Below are 19,501 nucleotides of genomic sequence, written 5' to 3' on the forward strand. Positions count from 1 at the left end.
ATTCTCTAAATATATATATTTTAAAATAAAGGTCAAGAAAGTAATGACAAGGACCTACTGTACAACACAGGGAACTATACTCAATATTTTATAATAACCTATAAGGGAAAAGAATCTGAAAAGGAATATATATGTATGTATATGTATAACTGAATCACTCTGCTGTATACCTGAAACTAACACGATATTGTAAATCAACTAAACTTCAATTAAAAAAAAAAGTAACGAAACAGTATAACTTTGGATCATCACATACAAGGAGGATCCAATATGTTTGAATCTTTCAGGACTCCAAATGTTGTCTACGATTCATATTACTTGAAAACTCATAATATTTTCTAAATTAAGCCATACTCTAATTCTATAATAGTAATGATATATCTTTCTCTCCCTCTCTCTTCTGGGTCTGGTATTATCACTTTATTATAAGTAGAGAGATTTAAAAATACTTAGAAAAATAAAGAGGTGATAGATTGACTATCGAAGACAATTTAAAAATAAATTTCCTGACAACCACAATGGAAGTAGGAAAGGAAAAAGGTCTACAGCATAAAGAGGAAGAGGTGACAGAGAAACACAGAGTCCCAGTAACAAGGCAATGAAATCTGTATCAACACTATCTTGCTCAAAAGAATCTCTAGTAGTTCCCCTTGACTCAAAGGACACAAGTCAATCCTTCAGTTTGGTATTTAAGATCCTCTACTATTTTGCTCAAATTTAACTTTCCACTGTGATTTCCCCTCATCCATTCTAGACCACAGCCAAGCTAGGCAATTCACCTTTCATCACCTGTACTCACCGGTGCTCCTCTCTTTATCTAGAATGCTCTTCCACCCATTTTTGCCTGGTCAATCACATCTATTCTCCAAGCTCTAGCTCAAACTCCTACTTACTGTTTGCTCTACGTTTTCATGATCGACTTTCTTCCTCACAACTTTCCCTCACCAATCCAGCCCAGCCATTCGTTACTCTTTGGAACTTCTCAAGCATTTATTATACCATGTCCTTATTCGGTCATGTAATTATTTGCTCCATTCGCTCAGCTAAATGTGTACAAATGAAAAGTCACTAGCTCTTGAATTTTAGAGAGAAGAGTACCAGCTCTATAAATATGGACAAGTCTTAATAACAACTCAATGTAATCTTCTTCCCGTGCATAATTCGCAATGATTTCTTCAAGTTAAATTAATGGGTCATTTCATTTCTCTACTCAGTGACTGTATCCTTAGAAGACAAATTATAATGGCAGACTTGCCAGAGTATCAATTAGAAAACCAGCACATCTTCAAAATATACACTTTGAATACAGCTGATTGTACATCAATTGTACCTCAATAAAGCTTTTTAAAAAAGTTCCCCCCCCCATCCAAAGAGTTTCTTTTCTGGATGAGCTACTACAGTGTGGGTACTTAGATTTAAGGCTGTGTTGCCTGGTATCATAGGTAATAAGTTAGCTGAAGTTTCCGGTAATGGAGACATCATGAGGCAACAGCTATGCTGGGATACACATAAACTCCTACCTTTTAAGCCATTTCCTAACTTATTTCTTAACTCTGTTGCATTGGTGCTAAAAGGTAATCAATCATATAAGCAAGTATGAATGGCTCAGCACAAGACCCTCCACAATTAATGCATACTACTTTATACTGAGTCAAATGTGTTCACTCATCTTGAAGACAAAAACTGTACAATTAACAAAAAAATATATCTTAAAACCCAGATGGGCATCTCTGACACCTACTGTATAGATATCTTATAAGTTATGTAGATATCTTACAAGTGCTTGGCTTACAAACAACCCTATGTGCAAATATTACCAAATCTCACTGACCCCCAAATAAATAAAACCCAACAGTACTACATTCTATCTTCCTTCTAACATAGCCTCAACGTCTGAAAGTACTTCTGCCTCCCTCCATCCCCATTAATTCTTTTTTTTTTTTTTTTCCCTGCGGTACGCGGGCCTCTCACTGCTGTGGCCTCTCCCGTTGCGGAGCACAGGCTCCGGACGCGCAGGCTCCGCGGCATGCGGGATCTTCCCGGACCGGGGCACGAACCCGTGTCCCCCGCATCGCCGGGCGGACTCTCAACCACTGCGCCACCAGGGAAGCCCCATCCCCATTAATTCTTGCTCCTAGTTCTCAGGTATGAAGAACACCTTCATGAATTCTCTTACTCTTACCTAACTCAAAGGAAAATATTATTGAGAAGCTCAGCTTTGTTCACTGCCTCTTACTAGAGGTCTGTCCTGAGATCATCCTACTTCCAGTAAATTATTTCACTTTACTTACTGTCTCATACCCTCCGGCCCCTACAAGCCAGTCCAATGTGCATGTTGATACTCCTCCCCGATCATCACTTTAAGGAGATGGGTGGTGCTAGGCTATCAGGTTAGATTATTTCTCTCCAATTTTAACTTGGAACTCACTGTCCCACTAAAACAATGATAATGGGTTTTGGGTCATAGAGCAACACCAGCATTCTGCTAGAATGATACATTACAAATGTGCTTGACCCTGAAATTGCTAGAAACATAGCTTCACACCCCTTTCTTCTGGAGCTTCTAATTTAGTAGATAGCAAGTATGTATTTAAGTAAGTACTCTAGGTTAATTGTCAGTAGGTTGGCCATATATAATTTATCATCCAAATCAGGGCATACTTCAGAGTGAAAGATGGCACTTTTATAATTAAGCCAGGACAACAGGCATAAACTGGGACTATCCCAGGCAAACTAGTAACTGCCCTATTTATCAGTTAAGTTTGGAAAACACTAATGAATCACTCCAATTCTCCAATACGTCTTGGAGCTAATCCTTTAATGTGTTTGTATACATACTGGTATTTTATATGGAATACAGTGCCTATATACTGATTAACTGTAGAGTGCATAAGAGCTACACAAACGACATTTAGATATCAAAGTTCACATAAAATCAAGTGGCCAATAAGAAGCACGGGAGAAGACTCTCAACAACTTTAATAATTAGAGAAATGCAGATCAAAACCACAAGGAGATATTACTTCACATCCACTAGGATGGCTATAATCAAAAAGACAGACAATAACAAGAACTGACGAGCATGTAGAAAGACAGAAATCCTCTTATATTCCTACTGGGGATGCAAAATGGTGCGGCTACTCCGGAAAACAGTTGATGAGTTCCTCAAATGTTTAAACAGAGTTACCATATGACCCAGCAATTCCACTGGTAGGTATACACCCAAGGGAAATGAAAACATATGTTTATACAAACACTTGTACAAGAATGTTTATAGCAGTGTCATTTATAATTGCCGAGAAGTAGAGACTACGCAGATGTCCCTCAACTGATGAACTGATGAAAAAAAATGTGGTATATTCATGTAGTGGCATATTATTCAGCCACAAAAATGAATGAAGTACTGATTCATCCAACAACATGGATGAACCTTAAAAACCTTATGCTTAAGTGAAAGACAGTCACAAAAAATGACATACTGTGTGATTTCATATATATGAAATTTCCAGAAGAGGCAAACCTATAGAGACTGAAAAGTAGATCAATGGTTGTCTAGGGCTGCAGGAAGGGGAAAAGAACATGGAGAATGATTGTTAATGGATATGGGGCTTCTTTTTGAAATGATAATGTTCTAAAACTAGATTATGGTGATGTTGCATAACTTTGTGAATATATTAAAACCTAATGAACTGTGAACTTAAGTGTATTTTATGGTATGTGAATTATATTTCAATAAAGCTATATTAAAATATCAGCATAAAAAATTCAACATTGGCCAATAAATTTCAACATGATTTATATGTCAGGTTTTATACTAACTCTTTAAAAAGCCCACACCAGGGGACTTCCCTAGTGGCACAGTGGTTAAGAATCCACCTGCCAATGCAGGGGACAAGAGGGAAGGTCTTTTAAGTACGTAAGTAAATAGTTTTAAGCGACTGGCAGTTCTAGGAGTAACATTATAAAGTCTAGAAGAACAAAGTATGGAGTCTGATAGTAATTTGTCTGACAAGCTATCTATTTTGAAATATTCCCCAATAAATGTGCCCTTATTACATTCTGGGACTAAAAAAATAGGCACATTAAGTGACCTGATTAATTCCTTTATCCTTGATATAGTATAAAACTGGACTTGGAGTATAAAGTCCTGGCTAGGCCATTAACTGGTTATGTTAACTTTGGTTAAATAATTTAATATCTCTGAAGTATAGGATGCCAAGTGAAAAGCTGTGCGAGAAATGAGGGCAAGACAAAAATGCTTGTATTTAAATTTTACCACAGGCTATGTAAAAGCAATTCAATTAATGGTTATCTGACCACCAACTTTCACTTGGTTCTCTATTGTGCATTTAGAAGGCGTAAATCTCATGTAATCCTTGGAACCTCATATATTTAATTAAAAAGGCCACCCACTGAGACTCAGTTTCTACTTTATCACAGTTCCATTAATCCTGTCTTATCTTTAAGCAAATTTGTCCAAAGACGAGGGGAAGAAGAGGAGGACAAGTAGGATGAGGAGAAAAAGGAAATGGAAGCTGCAGCCATTTATAATACGGAAATTCTGACTCAAGTGGATACCAGATTAAGTCGTGAGCTTCTTGAAGGCAGAGGTATGTCTTTAAGAAGAACAGAAGCAATTTAATTACTAGCCATTTCTGTGATCTTAGTGTAACTTTCACAAACAAGAACACCAATTATCCCTTACTAGCATTTCTGCAAGCATTTTCACAAATGCCACATAAACCAAGAAAAAAATGACACAAGAAAAGATAAACAAGCCCTTTCTAAAATTAAAGGATAGGCGTTAGATGCAAATAAAGTAGTTATAAGCTTCATTTAACATTTGAGTCAATCCTCTTAACACTATCATTGGATTTTCCATTTTAGTAGTAAGGTAAATGCAACCGAAAAGTTGTGTAGCTGTATGCAGTTTTCAGAAAAGCCATGAAGTAACTTTCGTATGCCACAAATACAGCTTGAATACTATACTAAAAACCACTTTACTTTTTTTACTTGAATTAAATTTCAAAATCACCATTCATTAAAAAGAAAATTAACACAAAAAGCTGTGGTATGTGTACACTGGATATTATAACAGTATAAAATCCTTTGTGTAATGTGGTATGGCAATGGGAAAATGTCATTCTTAATTTATCATATGGATTTAACAAAACTTAAAGAGCTACAAAAAACACTCCATGTCATGAATATAAAATTTTAAACTTGGGGACTTCCCTGATGGCACAGTGATTAAGAATCCACCTGCCAATGCAGGGGACACGGGTTCGAGCCCTGGTCCAGGAATATCCCACATGCCATGGAGCAACTAAGCCTGTGTGCCACAACTACTGAGCCTGCGCTCTAGAGCCCATGCACTGCAACTACTGAGCCCATGCGCTGCAACTACTGAAACCCATGTGCACTAGGGCCCATGTGCCGCAACTACTGAGCCCATGCACCGCAACTACTGAAGCCCATGTGCTCTAGGGCCCGCTTGCCGCAACAACTGAGCTCGTATGCTGCAACTACTGAGCCTGCGTGCCACAACTACTGAAGCCCGCGTGCCTAGAGCCCGTGCTCCACAACAAAGAGAAGCCACCACAATAAGAAGCCTGCACACTGCAGCAAAGAGTAGCCCCTCGTTGCCACAACTAGAGAAAAGCCTACTTGCAGCAACAAAGAACCAATGCAGCCAAAAATAAATTAATTAATTAAAAATTTTCTTTTTAAAATGTAAACTGCCATTCCAAAATTACAACAAATAGAAGTAATAATCTTTATTTAAAAAGCAAGTGGGGACTTCCTTGGTGGTCCAGTGGTAAAGAATCCGCCTTCCAATGCAGGGGACACGGGTTTAATCCCTGGTGGGGGAGCTAAGATCCCACATGCTACGGGGCAACTAAGCCTGCGTGCCACAACTACTGAGCTCGCATGTCTCAACTAGAAAGCCCGTGTGCCACAAACTACAGAGCCCACACGCTCTGGAGCCCGCGCCACAACCAGAGAGAGAAAACCTGCACGCCACAACCGGAGAGAAACCCGCGGGCCACAACAAAAGATCCCACACGCCACAATGAAGACCCAATGCAGCCAAATTAAAAAAAAAAAAAAGCAAGCAAAACGCATTCATAACTGAAAAAGTCATGCCTCTCTGGATCAAGGACAATTCACATACAACGTCAGACTAACATATTCTTTAAAAACTTCTATCTCTAAAATTCAACGACTTTATATGCTGAAGTACTAACTTCTAAGTAAAGACGCTCTTAATTACACCTAATTACCTAAAGTCAATCAGTGGACTAGAAAAAACAGGTTAATTTTAAAGTTTCAACAAAAATATAAAAAAATTTTAAAAGAGGGGATGATTTTAAATAATCTTCTTACCTGCTCTTTATATTACTGAGAACAGCAAGAAATCACATAAAGTATGACAGTATTCTCAGCTAAGTTATGAGTTAATTTTGTATTAAAAATTCAAGAGTTAGGAAAAGAATGGAATAAAGAAGAAATGAAACGGGACTTCCCTGGTGGTCCAGTCATTAAGAATCCGCCTTCCAATGCAGGGGACTCGGGTTTGATCCCTGGTCGGGGAACTAAGATCCCACATGCCATGGGGACAACTAAGCCCACGTGCTGCAACTACTGAGCCCGTGTGCTCTGGAGCCCGCTCACCACAACTTGGGAGAAGTCCGCATGCTGCAACGAAAGATCCTGCATGCTGCAACTAAGACCTGATGCAGACAAATAAATAAATAAAGAAGAAATGAACCGATGTGTTTCTGTGCAGTATATTGCATGTTAGTATGTATTTCTTATTTATTTGTTTGTTTGTTTATTTATTTATTTATGGCTGCCTTGGGTCTTCGTTGCTGCACGCGGGCTTTCTCTAGTTGCGGTGAGCAGGGGCTACTCTTCGTTGCAGTGCGTGGGCTTCTCATTGCACTGGCTTCTCTTGTTGCAGAGCACGGGCTCTAGGCACGCGGGGCTCCAGAGCGCAGGCTCAGCAGTTGTGGCTCACAGTCTTAGTTGCTCTGCAGCATGTGGGATCTTCCCGGACCAGGGCTTGAACCCATGTCCCTGCATCGGCAGGCAGATTTTTAACCACTGTGCCACCAGGGAAGTCCCAGCACGTATTTCTAATTTGAAGATTTAAAACTTATTCTCAAATACTCTTGTGAGTCGCTTCATTTACAACTAAAAATCAGAAAGAGCACACAGGTGGCCATCAACAGAATAGAAACACCAACTATATATTTACTCAATAAAACACTGTTCTAGTATAAAAGAAACTATTCATACAAGCAACAACTTGAATAAATTTGAAAAACATGCTGAGTGAAAGAAGCCTTACACAAAAGAATACATATTGTATAATTCCATTTATGTAAGTCCTAGTACAGGAAAATGTAACATATGGTGGAAAAGAATCAGAACTTTTGGTTCTTGTTTCGTGGGGTGATGATACTGTTCTATATCTTGATAGACAGGGATGTATATAATTTGTAAAACTCACTGAATGGTATGTTTGTGATTTGTGCATTTTTCTGTATGCATATCTACCTATAAAAATGTAACCAAATACTGAATTCTAGTTACTTATATGCAAGCCAAAGTGTTCAGGACTGAAGTATACTGATCCTTGCAATGTATTTTGAAATGCATCAAAAAATAAGATTGATAAAGGATAAAGTTAATAGAACAAAATGTTAATAATTATAGAATTGAGTCATCCAAAAAATTTTGTATGCTTGGAAAATTTCATCAGCATATCTGTGAAAAGCAACCTAGATGCCACAAGACACTAGTGCTATGTCTAAGTACAAGGGAAAAATGATTTTGAATTTAGCATTCCGTACTACCAATCAGGTATGATGGCAGAATACAGACCTCAGGCATATAAGGTCTCCAAAGCTTTACTTCCTAAGCAATCTTTCTTAGGAAGATACTTCAGGCTACTATCAAGCAAAATCAGTGTAAAAATCAAGAGAGAGGAAGGATCCACAGGATCCAGCGAACAGTTGATTCAACCTAGGAGGGCAGTGAAGTCAAGTCCCAGGATGAGAGCAGGATACAGAATCCAAGAGAAAATCTCTGAAGGAAAGAGGCCTCCATGAAACAGACATTGAATAACTTTGAGGATATGTTGATGGTACATTATTATTTGTCAATCAGGAAAAAAAGAAAGAAAATTAGAAACCCCAGGAAAACTGAAAAAACACCCTCCAAAAAACCAGGAAATCCATGCTTCTAATGTGTAACAAAACAAATTGACATGGATTTTGATGAACTGATGGAAGCTTAAAAAAGAATCCATTTGGGCTTCCCTGGTGGCACAGTGGTTGGGAATCTGCCTGTCAATGCAGGGGACACAGGTTCGAGCCCTGGTCTGGGAAGATCCTACACACCGCGAAGCATCTAAGCCCATGCGCCACAAATACTGAGCCTGCGCTCTAGAGCCCGTGAGCCACAGCTACTGAGGCCCGCGCACCTAGAGCCTGTGCTCCACAACAAGAGAAGCCACTGCAATGAGAAGCCCGTGCACCGCAGCGGAGAGAGGGCCCTGCTAGCGCAGCTAGAGAAAGCCCGCGGGCAGCAACGAAGACCCAGTGCAGCCAAAAATGAATAAATTAAATAAGTTAATTTTTAAAAAACTAGTAAAAAAAAGAATCCATTTGACTTTTGATGCTAAGAACATTCTAGTTCTCTTCAAGTGACTCATCAATTCTGATAATAACAGTAGATAAGGGAATAATGATCAATTACAGATCCACTGTACTGTTTGATTTTTTCATGTATGCATTGTTTTGATTTTTTTGAAGTTTAAAAAATATATAAACTTTCCAAAAAGTTAAGTTTAGAAATGTACCAAGTTCTACAATAGCTCAGCTTGTCAGTTTTCTATTGCAGTAAAAAAAAAAAACAAAAACACCCAAAACAAAACAAAAGTTTACAATCTGTTGAGTGTACTGAATAAACATGAAATGTTTTTGATTTCGAAAGACACAGAAGTTGGCGATATTACCTGAGTAGAATCACTCAAATCTAAGCATCATTTTTTTCAAATCGACTTGACTGTTATCAAAATGATCTAAAAATAGGTTTTCAAAGTGTCCACCAAGACTTTCATTTCCTACGGTCATACCACCTTGAGGAAAACAAAATCTAAAATCACAAAGATACCATTATGGTCTAGTTGCCTGGTTCTCTGACAAGATCTAGTGTGCTTTGAAGACTAGCTGTAGATTCTCTGCCCACAACAATATGGAATATAACCCAGCAAATCTAAGAAGGGCGCTAAACAGCTGGGGGGGTATAAAGGGGCGAAGTACCTACTGAGGACATCTGTAGGATTAGTCCTCCAATTTCTCTCATTTTAGACAACAGGGCCAAGCAGGAGGGTCTTGGGCCTGGGCAACTAAAGTCTCCCATCCCTACCAACACTTCTGTTCTCTGGGGGTGTGAAGGGAGGGGGAGAAGGACAGGTGACTGATATTGATGCACCTTTATGATAACATTTCAACTGTGTCTGGGACCAGCTGGATCTCCTCTTCTCTGACTACGCTGTCCTTCCCTACACTCCCCCGCCAATATATATATATTTATCTCTACCATATAGACATATAGTAGAGACAAGTCCCTTAAGAATGCAGTCCTGTCACTAGAATAGTTCAAGTAAAGGCTACATGATTATCTGCTTGATTTTCCCATCATGTAAGGTCCCCATAAGAGCTTGCTCAAAAAGGCATGAGTCGGGTATGTACCCATCTCCCCATTCTAATACACCCTGAAAGAAAAAAGGAAAGGAAAAGCAGCTAATTTTATGAAAAGCTGCGCAGGTAACTGTCACTGTACTGATCCTTGAGAACCACTGAAGTTGGACCAGATGACCTCTCACATTCCAATACAACAATTTACCTACTGGTCTATGTAAATGCAGGTAATTGTAAGAAAAACTACCGCATCTCTTGGTTTAGCACTGAAAAGACAGGAAACCTTTGATAAGTGGAGATTAAAGATTTGGGTTTAGACTTTGCAAATGTCCCTTAAAACTCAGTACGTTTGGGATTAAGAGGATCTACAGTGGAAATGATTCACTTAGCTAGTAAATATGCATAGTTGACAGCCCCAGAGCCACACTCTAGAGTGTTCTTAGTGTACTTGTTCCTTTAAATCCTAACTGTCTTTGGGAGAACACTGCTGAACTTCAGTAAACAAGTGTAATTTCCGTCTCCATCCAAGTATGCCCCCGTGCCATGGCCTTTGTACTTTCTGTTCCTCCTACCCAGAATGTTGTTCTTCCCTCACATGACTCGTTCCCGCATTTCAGTCTGGTGTTTGTTCCAATGTCAAGAGGTCTTCCTGACCAACCTGTCCAAATTGGACCCCACACCTCATTCTGTTTCTCAACCTGCTTCGTAAAAAAACTGCAATAATGTCTATCTGAAATTTGGTTCAATATTTATAGAATCACTGAGGATTTGGAATCATTTATATTTTAATTCAATTTTATTAATTTTAACTGGGAAAATACATTCTGAAGAACCATTCTCTAATTTAAGGGCAGAATTTTTGCATTTTCCTTCATTCTTCCAAAAGTTAATAGCAGGACTGCAGTAAGGCAACAAATGGTCTTAAAGGAGACATCAACTTACTCTCCCATTTCTTAGAAATTCCTTTACCCTTTTTGTTGGCTCTTCTCTTCTGTACTTGTTTGCTATCGTAATATGTAGTTAAAAGGACTGACAGTAGAAAATTTTCTGAATAAAGTTCAGCTTTTAAGTAAATACTATACAATGAACCAAATTTACATGAAGGTCACCATGCTGTGGTATGTACACTTTCAGTGGAAAAAAATTAGCTAATCCTATAGAATAGAGGTGGACAAATATAAATGAAAAAAGACAAGCCTCAGTTCTTTGGTGGTCTTTATATACCCAAATCTTTACAGGCATGATCTTGTTTCCTCCCTATAAAAACCCTAAAAGGGAGTGTCATTATCCTCATTTTACAGAAGAAGAAAGACTGAGAGGCTAAATAACTTGCTCAAAAATCACATCAGCTGTTAAGTGGCAGACTTATGACTTTCACCAAATTTCTGAGTTTCCAAAGATATTTCTTTCCACTGAACAAGCTGTTCTCAAAGTATGGACCAATGACCACTGCAGATCATCAAAATGCTTTCAAAGGGTGCACGAGGTCCTCCTCTTTTCCCCTACGTATCTGTATGAGGCCAAATTGTCTTATGTTTCTACCAAAACCACATATCATATTAGAGTGAATGCAAAAACATATATGAGAACCCGGCTATCTTCTTATAAACCAGACATTATGGAGATCTGCAAAAATGTAAGACAATGCCATTCTTCTCGTTATGTTTTTGTTTTGAAAATATATTTTTTCGTAAAATATGATACAGTTATCCCTCAATATCCATGGGGGATTGGTTCTAGGATCCCCCTTGGATACCAAAATCCATGAATGCTCAAGTCCCTCATATAAAATGGCACAGTATTTGCCTATAACCTTCATATATCCTCCGGTATACTTTAAAGTCATCTCTAGATTATTTATAATACCTAATGCAATGTAAATACTACGTAAATTGTTGTAAACATAATATAAATTCTATATAAATAGTCTCCCAAACATGGCGAGCTGTTTTGTTTTTGGAACCTCCCGGAAATTTTTTTTTTTTAAACTATTTTTCGACTCACTGTTGGTTGAATCCATGTATGTGGAACCAACAGATATGGAGGTTCAACTGTATTTAGGTTAACAAGCAGTAAGTTTATTACTTTTCAAAAAATGAATCACTAAATAGTAAAGAAATCCTCTCAATATTGTTAAAATGGCAATATTCCCCATATTGCCAAATTGACCTACCTATTTGACACAACCCTATCAAAATCCAAGCTACTTTCTTGGCAGAAACTGGCAAGCTGATCTTAAACTACGTATAGAAATAAAAAGGATCCAGAATAGCCAAGCAATCTTGGAAGAGAATAACAAAGTTAGAGGACTCACATGTCCCAATTTCAAAACTTTTTTACAAAGTTACATAATCAAGCATTGTGGGACTACTGGCATAATGACAGACATATAAATCAATGGAATATGTATCCACCTAGAGGGATGGGATAGGGATGGTGGGAAGGAGATGCGAGAGGGAGGAGATATGGGGATATAGGATATGGGGATGTATGTATATGTATAGCTGATTCACTTTGTCATACAGCAGAAACTAACACACCACTGTAAAGCAATTATACTCCAAAAAAGATGTTAAAAATAAATAAATAAATAAATAAAATGGAATAGAATTGAAAATTGAGAACTAATCTTCTACAGTTATGGTCAACAAAGGTGCTAAAACAATTCAATGGAGAAAGAATAACAAATGGTGCTGAGATTAAGAAAAAAAAAAGGATACCTGCATGTAAAAGAATGAATTTGTACTCCTACCTCACACCATACACAAAAATTCATTCAAAATGGATCAAGATCAACCATATCACAGAAAGTGTACCTTCCCCAAATTGGTGGCCTACAACTTGTACTTCTGACCTCCTCACAATCTTCCCACATTGCTTTAAAACATTTAATACTTTTGTATGAAAAGGTTCATGGTCGCATTATAACCATAATATAACTTAACAAGCACTAATATCATTTTCTTCCCCCAAATTATACCTCATTTGCTGTCTTTACAAGAGAACAAAATCTTTTATTTTGTTTTACAGATGATCAATTGCTTAAAATGCAATTATTTAGTTGAATAATGAATGTACAGCCTCCCTTGACAAAATCCTTTTCTAGCAACAGGAAAATGAACAATATAGATGACTGATATCAGATTCTTTCTAGTTCATATGAAGTGAGCTTGTAAAGTGAAAGGCAGCAAGCCCTAATAAAATAAGAATGAACTGGCATTTAGGGGAAACAAGGCATATAAAATGAAAATGGAAACTGCGTGTTGGGTATGCTTGACGTAGAAGTATTTCTATTGCATGCAGATGTACATGAACAATAAGAAATGTATGACTGGTATTTTGCAGAGGATATTTGTTTAAAAACAGAGGCTTTGGGACTTCCTGGTGGCGCAGTGGTTAAGAATCTACCTGCCAATGCAGCGGACATAGGTTTGAGCCCTCGTCCAGGAAGATCCCACATGCTGCAGAGCAACTAAGCCCGTGTGCCACAACTACTGAAGCCCACGTGCCTAGAGCCCGTGCTCTGCAACAACAGAAGCTACCGCAATGAGAAGCCTGCACACCACAACGAATAGTTGTCCCCGTGCCACAACTAGAAAAAGCCCACATGCAGCAGGGAAGACAAACGCAGCCAAAAATAAATTAATTAATTAAACAAAACAAAACAAAAAACAGATGCTCTTTTCCCAATACTGTACAGGAACATACATATAAGTAAAGGGTATTTTTTTTCTGTAACTGACTTAATAATTTTAAAATAATTATAGATTCACATGAAGTGTAAAAAACAGTACAGCAAGCTCTCATGTACTCTTCATCCAGTTTCCCCCAATGATAACATTATACAGTTGGCCTTCCATATCCATAGGTTTCGTATCTGTGGATCCAACCAACAGACTGAAAATACTCAGGAAAAAAATTTCAGAAAGTTCCAAAAAGCAAAACTTGAACTTGCCGTGCACTGGCAACTATTTATGCAGCGTTTGCATTGTAGTTATCAATACAACGACTTAATAGCATTTGGTATTATAAGTAATCTAGATACGGTTTAAAGTATATGGGAAAATGAACATAGGTTATATGCAAATACTATGCCATTTTATACAAGGGACTTGAGCACTTGTGAATTTTGGTATCCAAGGGGAGTCCTGGAACCAATTTCCAGTGGATAACATGGGATGACTGTGTAAGTGTAGTTCAATATCAAAACCAGGTATTGACACTGATATAATCCACAATTTTATTCAGATTTTACCAATTTTACATGCACTCCTTCGTGTGTGTTTCTATGTAATTTTATCACATATATATAGATTTATGTAACCACCACCACAATCAAGATACAGAGCTGTTCAATCACTGCAAAGATCCCTCATGTTAACCCTTTAGAGTCACAACCACCCTTATCCTCCCACCCCATCCCCAATGCTTGGCAACCACGGATCTGCATTCTAATTTTTTCATTTTGAGAATGTTATATAAATGGAACCATGTGGTTATCCCACTTCAAGATTGTTTTTTCACTTGGCATAATTCCTTCAAGATCCATCAAGTTGTTATATACTATGGTTTGTTCCTTTTTATTGCTGCATAGTATTCCATGGAATGGATATAGCATATGTTGTTTAACCATTCAGTCACTGAGGGGTATTTGGGTTGTTTCCAGTAAAAAGACACTTATTTTTTTTTTGTTTTTTTTGTTTTGTTTTTTTGCGGTATGCGGGCCTCTCACTGCTGTGGCCTCTCCCGTTGTGGAGCACAGGCTCTGGACACGCAGGCTCAGCGGCCATGGCTCACGGGCCCAGCCGCCCCGCGGCATGTGGGATCTTCCAGGACCGGGGCGCGAACCCGTGTCCCCTGCATCGGCAGGCGGACTCTCAACCACTGCGCCACCAGGGAAGCCCCAAGACACTTATTTTTAAACACAGAACTTCTGTAATAAGCTGCTTCCCCAAGAGGACTTTTAACATGAAGGCCTTATGCTCATTTAAGCCATTGCTTTGCATATAGGTACAGATTTTTTCCCCCCACAACATGAAAACTTAAAGAAAAAAACCCCTTTAAATCCCATAGCTGCCCTCCCCAGTGAGGGCCAAGACAACAAAGTGAAATCTGCAGTTAGTTAAACTTCTAACTCAGACTGTAAGATGATATTTTATACCAGTATGGAACTTCTTTCATGTAGAAGGCAGATTAGTGAAGTTAATTGCACAAGCAGACCACAAAAGTAAATTATATCTGTCACTGATCAAGCTAAAGTTGGGAGAAGTCAAATTATAGTACTTTAAACTCTTAAGACAAGACAATATCAAATTATTGACTTTTAAGAACAAAGGTCAAGAGTTAAAAATGAATGTAGTTTATGTTCCATACTTAATTTCTTTTGGAGAGAAAGTAGCTTTAGGGAGTTGTAGATGAAAACTTTAGTCAAGCAGGCTACAAGAACAATCATTTAAACATGTTATGTGGTCTAGTATTTATGAAATAAGAAGGCTCAAAAACGTCACAATTTGCTTGGAGAAGTGAGCTTACAGGTAGAAATTAAGAAAAAAGTCGCAAATCTACAACTCAGATGGCAAAGAGAATAACAAAAATCATGAAGTGTAGGCTTTCAAAACTCATAGGAAAAAATTTCAAGTTAATAGGTATGTGTGGAAACTAAAAAGGTAAGAAGAGGCAAAATAATAAAGGATAAAATCTGGGAATAAAAAAACAAATTGCAGGAAAATAAGGTAGAGAACTAGTTTTGAGCCAGGATTAAATAACTCATCTCTTATTTCAACCACCAGCCAATAACTATTGAATTAAATCCTAGAAAAATACACATACTTATCAGGTATAAGCAAATCTGTTACTATGTAACATATCCTTATTTGGAAAGCAAAGTTAACTTAATAAAATTGTTTGATTATATGATTTGACTCTTTGCCCATGTCTGTATTACTAGTAAGCATTATCAGAATTCACAGGGATCAGGTGGGAAAATTATTTTACTCCTTCAGAAAAAGACTACTATTATACCGAGAACAAACTGACACGCTCCCTTCTCTTTATAATAACATCTTAGTTTATTCATCTTAAGTTATAAGTAGTAAGTTATCATCACTGTATGTAGATATGACTGAAAAGATAGTGTACTGATTCTGTGGTTTGGAGCAGCAAGTGCTATCTGAAAAGTTCACTATCATTTGGAACCACACCTTTTTGACATATAGGCTGCCCAACATATTTACAATAGATCATGAAAGTGTTAATAGTGAGATTTTCTAATGCAAATAGCAACAATATAATATAAACCTATCAGTCTTAAGGATTTATTATTGTAACATTTTCAAGAATGGAAAAAATAAAACTGTTATCAACTCTCAGTGCTTCTTTATTTCTAAGGAATTAAAACTTAACATTAGGGACTTCCCTGGTGGCACAGTGGTTAAGAACCCACCTGCCAATGCACGGGACACGGGTTCGATCCCCGGTCTGGGAAGATCCCACATGCTGCGGAGCAACTAAACCCATGCGCCACAACTACTGAGCCTGCGCTCTAAAGCCCGCAAGCCACAACTACTGAAGCCCACGTGCCTAGAGCCCGTACTCTGCAAGAAGAGAAGCCACTGCAGTGAGAAGCCTGCGCACCACAACGAAGAGTAGCTCCCGCTCACTTCAACTAGAGAAAGCCCGTGCGCAGCAACGGAGACCCGATGCAGCCAAAAATAAAATAAATAAAAATAAATATATTTATTTTAACCCACAAAACTTAACATTAACTCAAATGGGTATAATTATGTGTTCTATAGTGCCAGTACAAGAACATCTCTTTCATTACTTGGCAATTCTTGTCTTCTGCATAATATTTGAAAAAGTGTATTTCAATTTACAAAATTTTCTACGCTGCTGCCATTTAATGTCCCTCGAAGGAGCATCCAACTGTACTGGGTTCAGTAACTTCGGAGGTCCACCATAACATTTATATATTTCAGCTCGCTATTCAGCATAAGGTGTAGCTGCCTTGAACCCTGGCCTGGAATTACTGTCAGAAGTCTTCATAATAAAACTGTTTTCAGGCTAACTTTAAATTTGTCTCACTGTACAAACTCCAAGGACACTATTATGTGTGAAGACCCAGTATGTTTTCAAAAGTGCCTGGGAGGAGAAAGGAACAGTGTGTCTGGCATGTTGTGCCACAGAAAAGAAACACTTAAGAACTGGTAATATTATGAGAACTAAAAACAGCAACAAAACAGTAGTAAGTCTATGGCCATAACGAATTCAAACAACTTGCTTAATCTTAACACCATAAAGAGTTCAACGGTTGCTTGCCCCTGGTAGCACAATGAATGTGGAAAGCAACTATATAAACTTGATCTTGAAACATCAGCTAAATAAAATTTAAAGATATTATAATGATTTATCACTAAAATAATTTACCACACACTTTTATTCCAGATAATCCATTTGAAATAGTCAACAAACACCTGCATTTTACTGCAAAATAGAAAAATCTCCTATAGGGACTTCACTGGTGGCGCAGTGGTTAAGAATCTGCCTGCCAATGCAGGGGACACAGGTTTGAGCCCTGGTCCGGGAAGATCCCACATGCCACAGAGCAACTAAGCCCGTGTGCCACAACTACTGAGCCTGCACCCTAGAGCCCACGAGCCACAACTACTGAGCCTGCAAGCCACAACTACTGAGCCTGCACTCTAGAGCCCACGAGCCACAACTACTGAAGCCTGTGCGCCTAGAGTCCGTGCTACGCAACAAGAGAAGCCAACACAATGAGAAGCCCACGCACAGCAATGAAGAGTAGCCCTGGCTCGATGCAACTAGAGGAAGCCTGTGCACAGCAAAAAAACCCAACGCAGCCAAAAAATAATAATAAAAATAAATAAAACAACAAAGACTAGATGTTTCCAAAAAATTATTTTAAAAAAATCTCCTGTAAAATAAATAACTCTTTGTACCTGATGATCAATTTCCCACAAACCTTTCCCTTTGAAAATGGCTAATTACAAACTGCACTTAAAGTCACAGCATAAACGAAAATCCCCACAGTACTCCTCACTAACAGAACATGTTCTGAGGCTCCAACAATACTGTATGCATTTGAGAAACAAACTCATTCTCTTAATGTGTGAAAATAACAATAGTTAATATTTAACATATTGATACATACTATGTGTTAGGCACAATGTGAGAGGCTTTACATACTTCATCTCTAATCCTCACAACTCCGTGAGTTAAGCATAACCACCCCCATTTTATAGATGAGGAAACTGAACTGAGGCTCATAGAGGGGTCCTGCAGCTATTAAGAGAATACAGATGCCTCCTACATTTTCATCACCCTTTCTGTACATAAGGCACGTGAGATCTGAAAGCATTATAGTAATTTATCAATTACCCAAACAAGTTTTAGAAAATGCTATGCTGAGTAATGTATGCTATGGGTACTTTTTGGGGGGAGCTGAGGGGACTCACCCTTCAGGGTTATACTCAGGGTTTCATTTTTTAATTCTAACACACCATCCAAATTTCTTTCAGGTCCTGAATCTGCGGATTTTTGTCAATTCTCTATCTAGGTATATTAGTTATGGAATATGGAAGATCATTAAACCATTTTAGTCTTCTCAGACCCTGAAGAAATGGTCCAATGCTTAGTCAAAACTCAGCTATTTCTTCAGAACCCAAGTTTATTCTGGTAACAAGTAAGCCTCAGGACTGGGCCCGGGGTTTTACCTCTGATTACAGACATGTCTACAACAAATTATAGAATCCATTATTTAAGAACATATTCACCCCCCACAAAGAAGCAAGGGCTGAGAAGATGAGCACTCAATCAACGCGTGAGAAAGAAGCATTCCCTTTCAAATATGGCCAAATATGTCAAATTTTGTTAGCATTCCCTCTCAAATATGGCCAAATATGTCAAATTCTGTTAAGCTGAGGTGTGTCCAATTAACCTAGTCACACTGGTATCCTACTATGTTAAATATCACACAAATTTTACTGTTTCAAATATTACAAGTAGTTGGGCTGCCAGTTTGACTTTAACCATCTTTTCATTATTCCAAAGTTCTTGTAATCATAGACATTTAGGCTAAAAGCAGAGGGTTTCTTCAGAATTACAATCAGGCAAACCATAACCTCAGAGATATATACATACATGCATATACATATATACAAATATACACATATATATATACACACACACAGTTTTTTTTTTTTCACGAAAATCATATTAGAAAAATCATCTGCTATTTACTAAGCTCTCTTTGTCTTTTACTTAGTTGACTTGCTACCCCAATTATACGCGGGACCTGATAGCCTCAACAGTTTGTTTCTGCATAAGAGCAGAGGCACTCTCCTCTGCACCTAGCAACAAAAAAAGAGAGCGAGGAAAAACTTCAATCACACAAGAATCTGGGGGGCAGGGCCTAAGGCTCACCCATAATGTGTGTAAATCTGATCCCCGAAGTCCGTGGCACTGACAGTCATTCAACTTTCTTTGTAATATTCCCATTGTGCTTTTTCTGGTACCACACGCAAAATGCACCACCTAACATTTCACCAAACGGTCGGAATGCCTTACTTCCTTTCTAAAAATTCTCGGGGTGCAAGGCCGGGGGTGACGGCCGTGGGGTGGGCCGGGGAGCCTGAGGCACCGGCGCCAGCCACCCGGGAGAGCAGAGCCACGCACGGCACCCGCTCCGGGCAGGCCTGCTGTGGCTGGTTCCCGAGTCCCTAGGGCTGCAAAAGCAAGCAGCAGCAGCCATGGCAGGGACTTGGGAA

At 38.5% G+C, this 19,501-nt stretch overlaps 1 protein-coding gene across 7 annotated transcripts in view; it reads right to left on the reverse strand.

Moving 5' to 3' along the window:
• Positions 1-19,501, reverse strand: part of R3HDM1 (R3H domain containing 1) — a 181,579-nt gene that overhangs the window by 161,567 nt on the left and 511 nt on the right. The gene's annotated exons all lie outside the window — the stretch shown is intronic.

The sequence above is a fragment of the Lagenorhynchus albirostris genome, chromosome 6 (assembly GCF_949774975.1).
Source record: "Lagenorhynchus albirostris chromosome 6, mLagAlb1.1, whole genome shotgun sequence".
NCBI lineage: Eukaryota > Metazoa > Chordata > Mammalia > Artiodactyla > Delphinidae > Lagenorhynchus > Lagenorhynchus albirostris.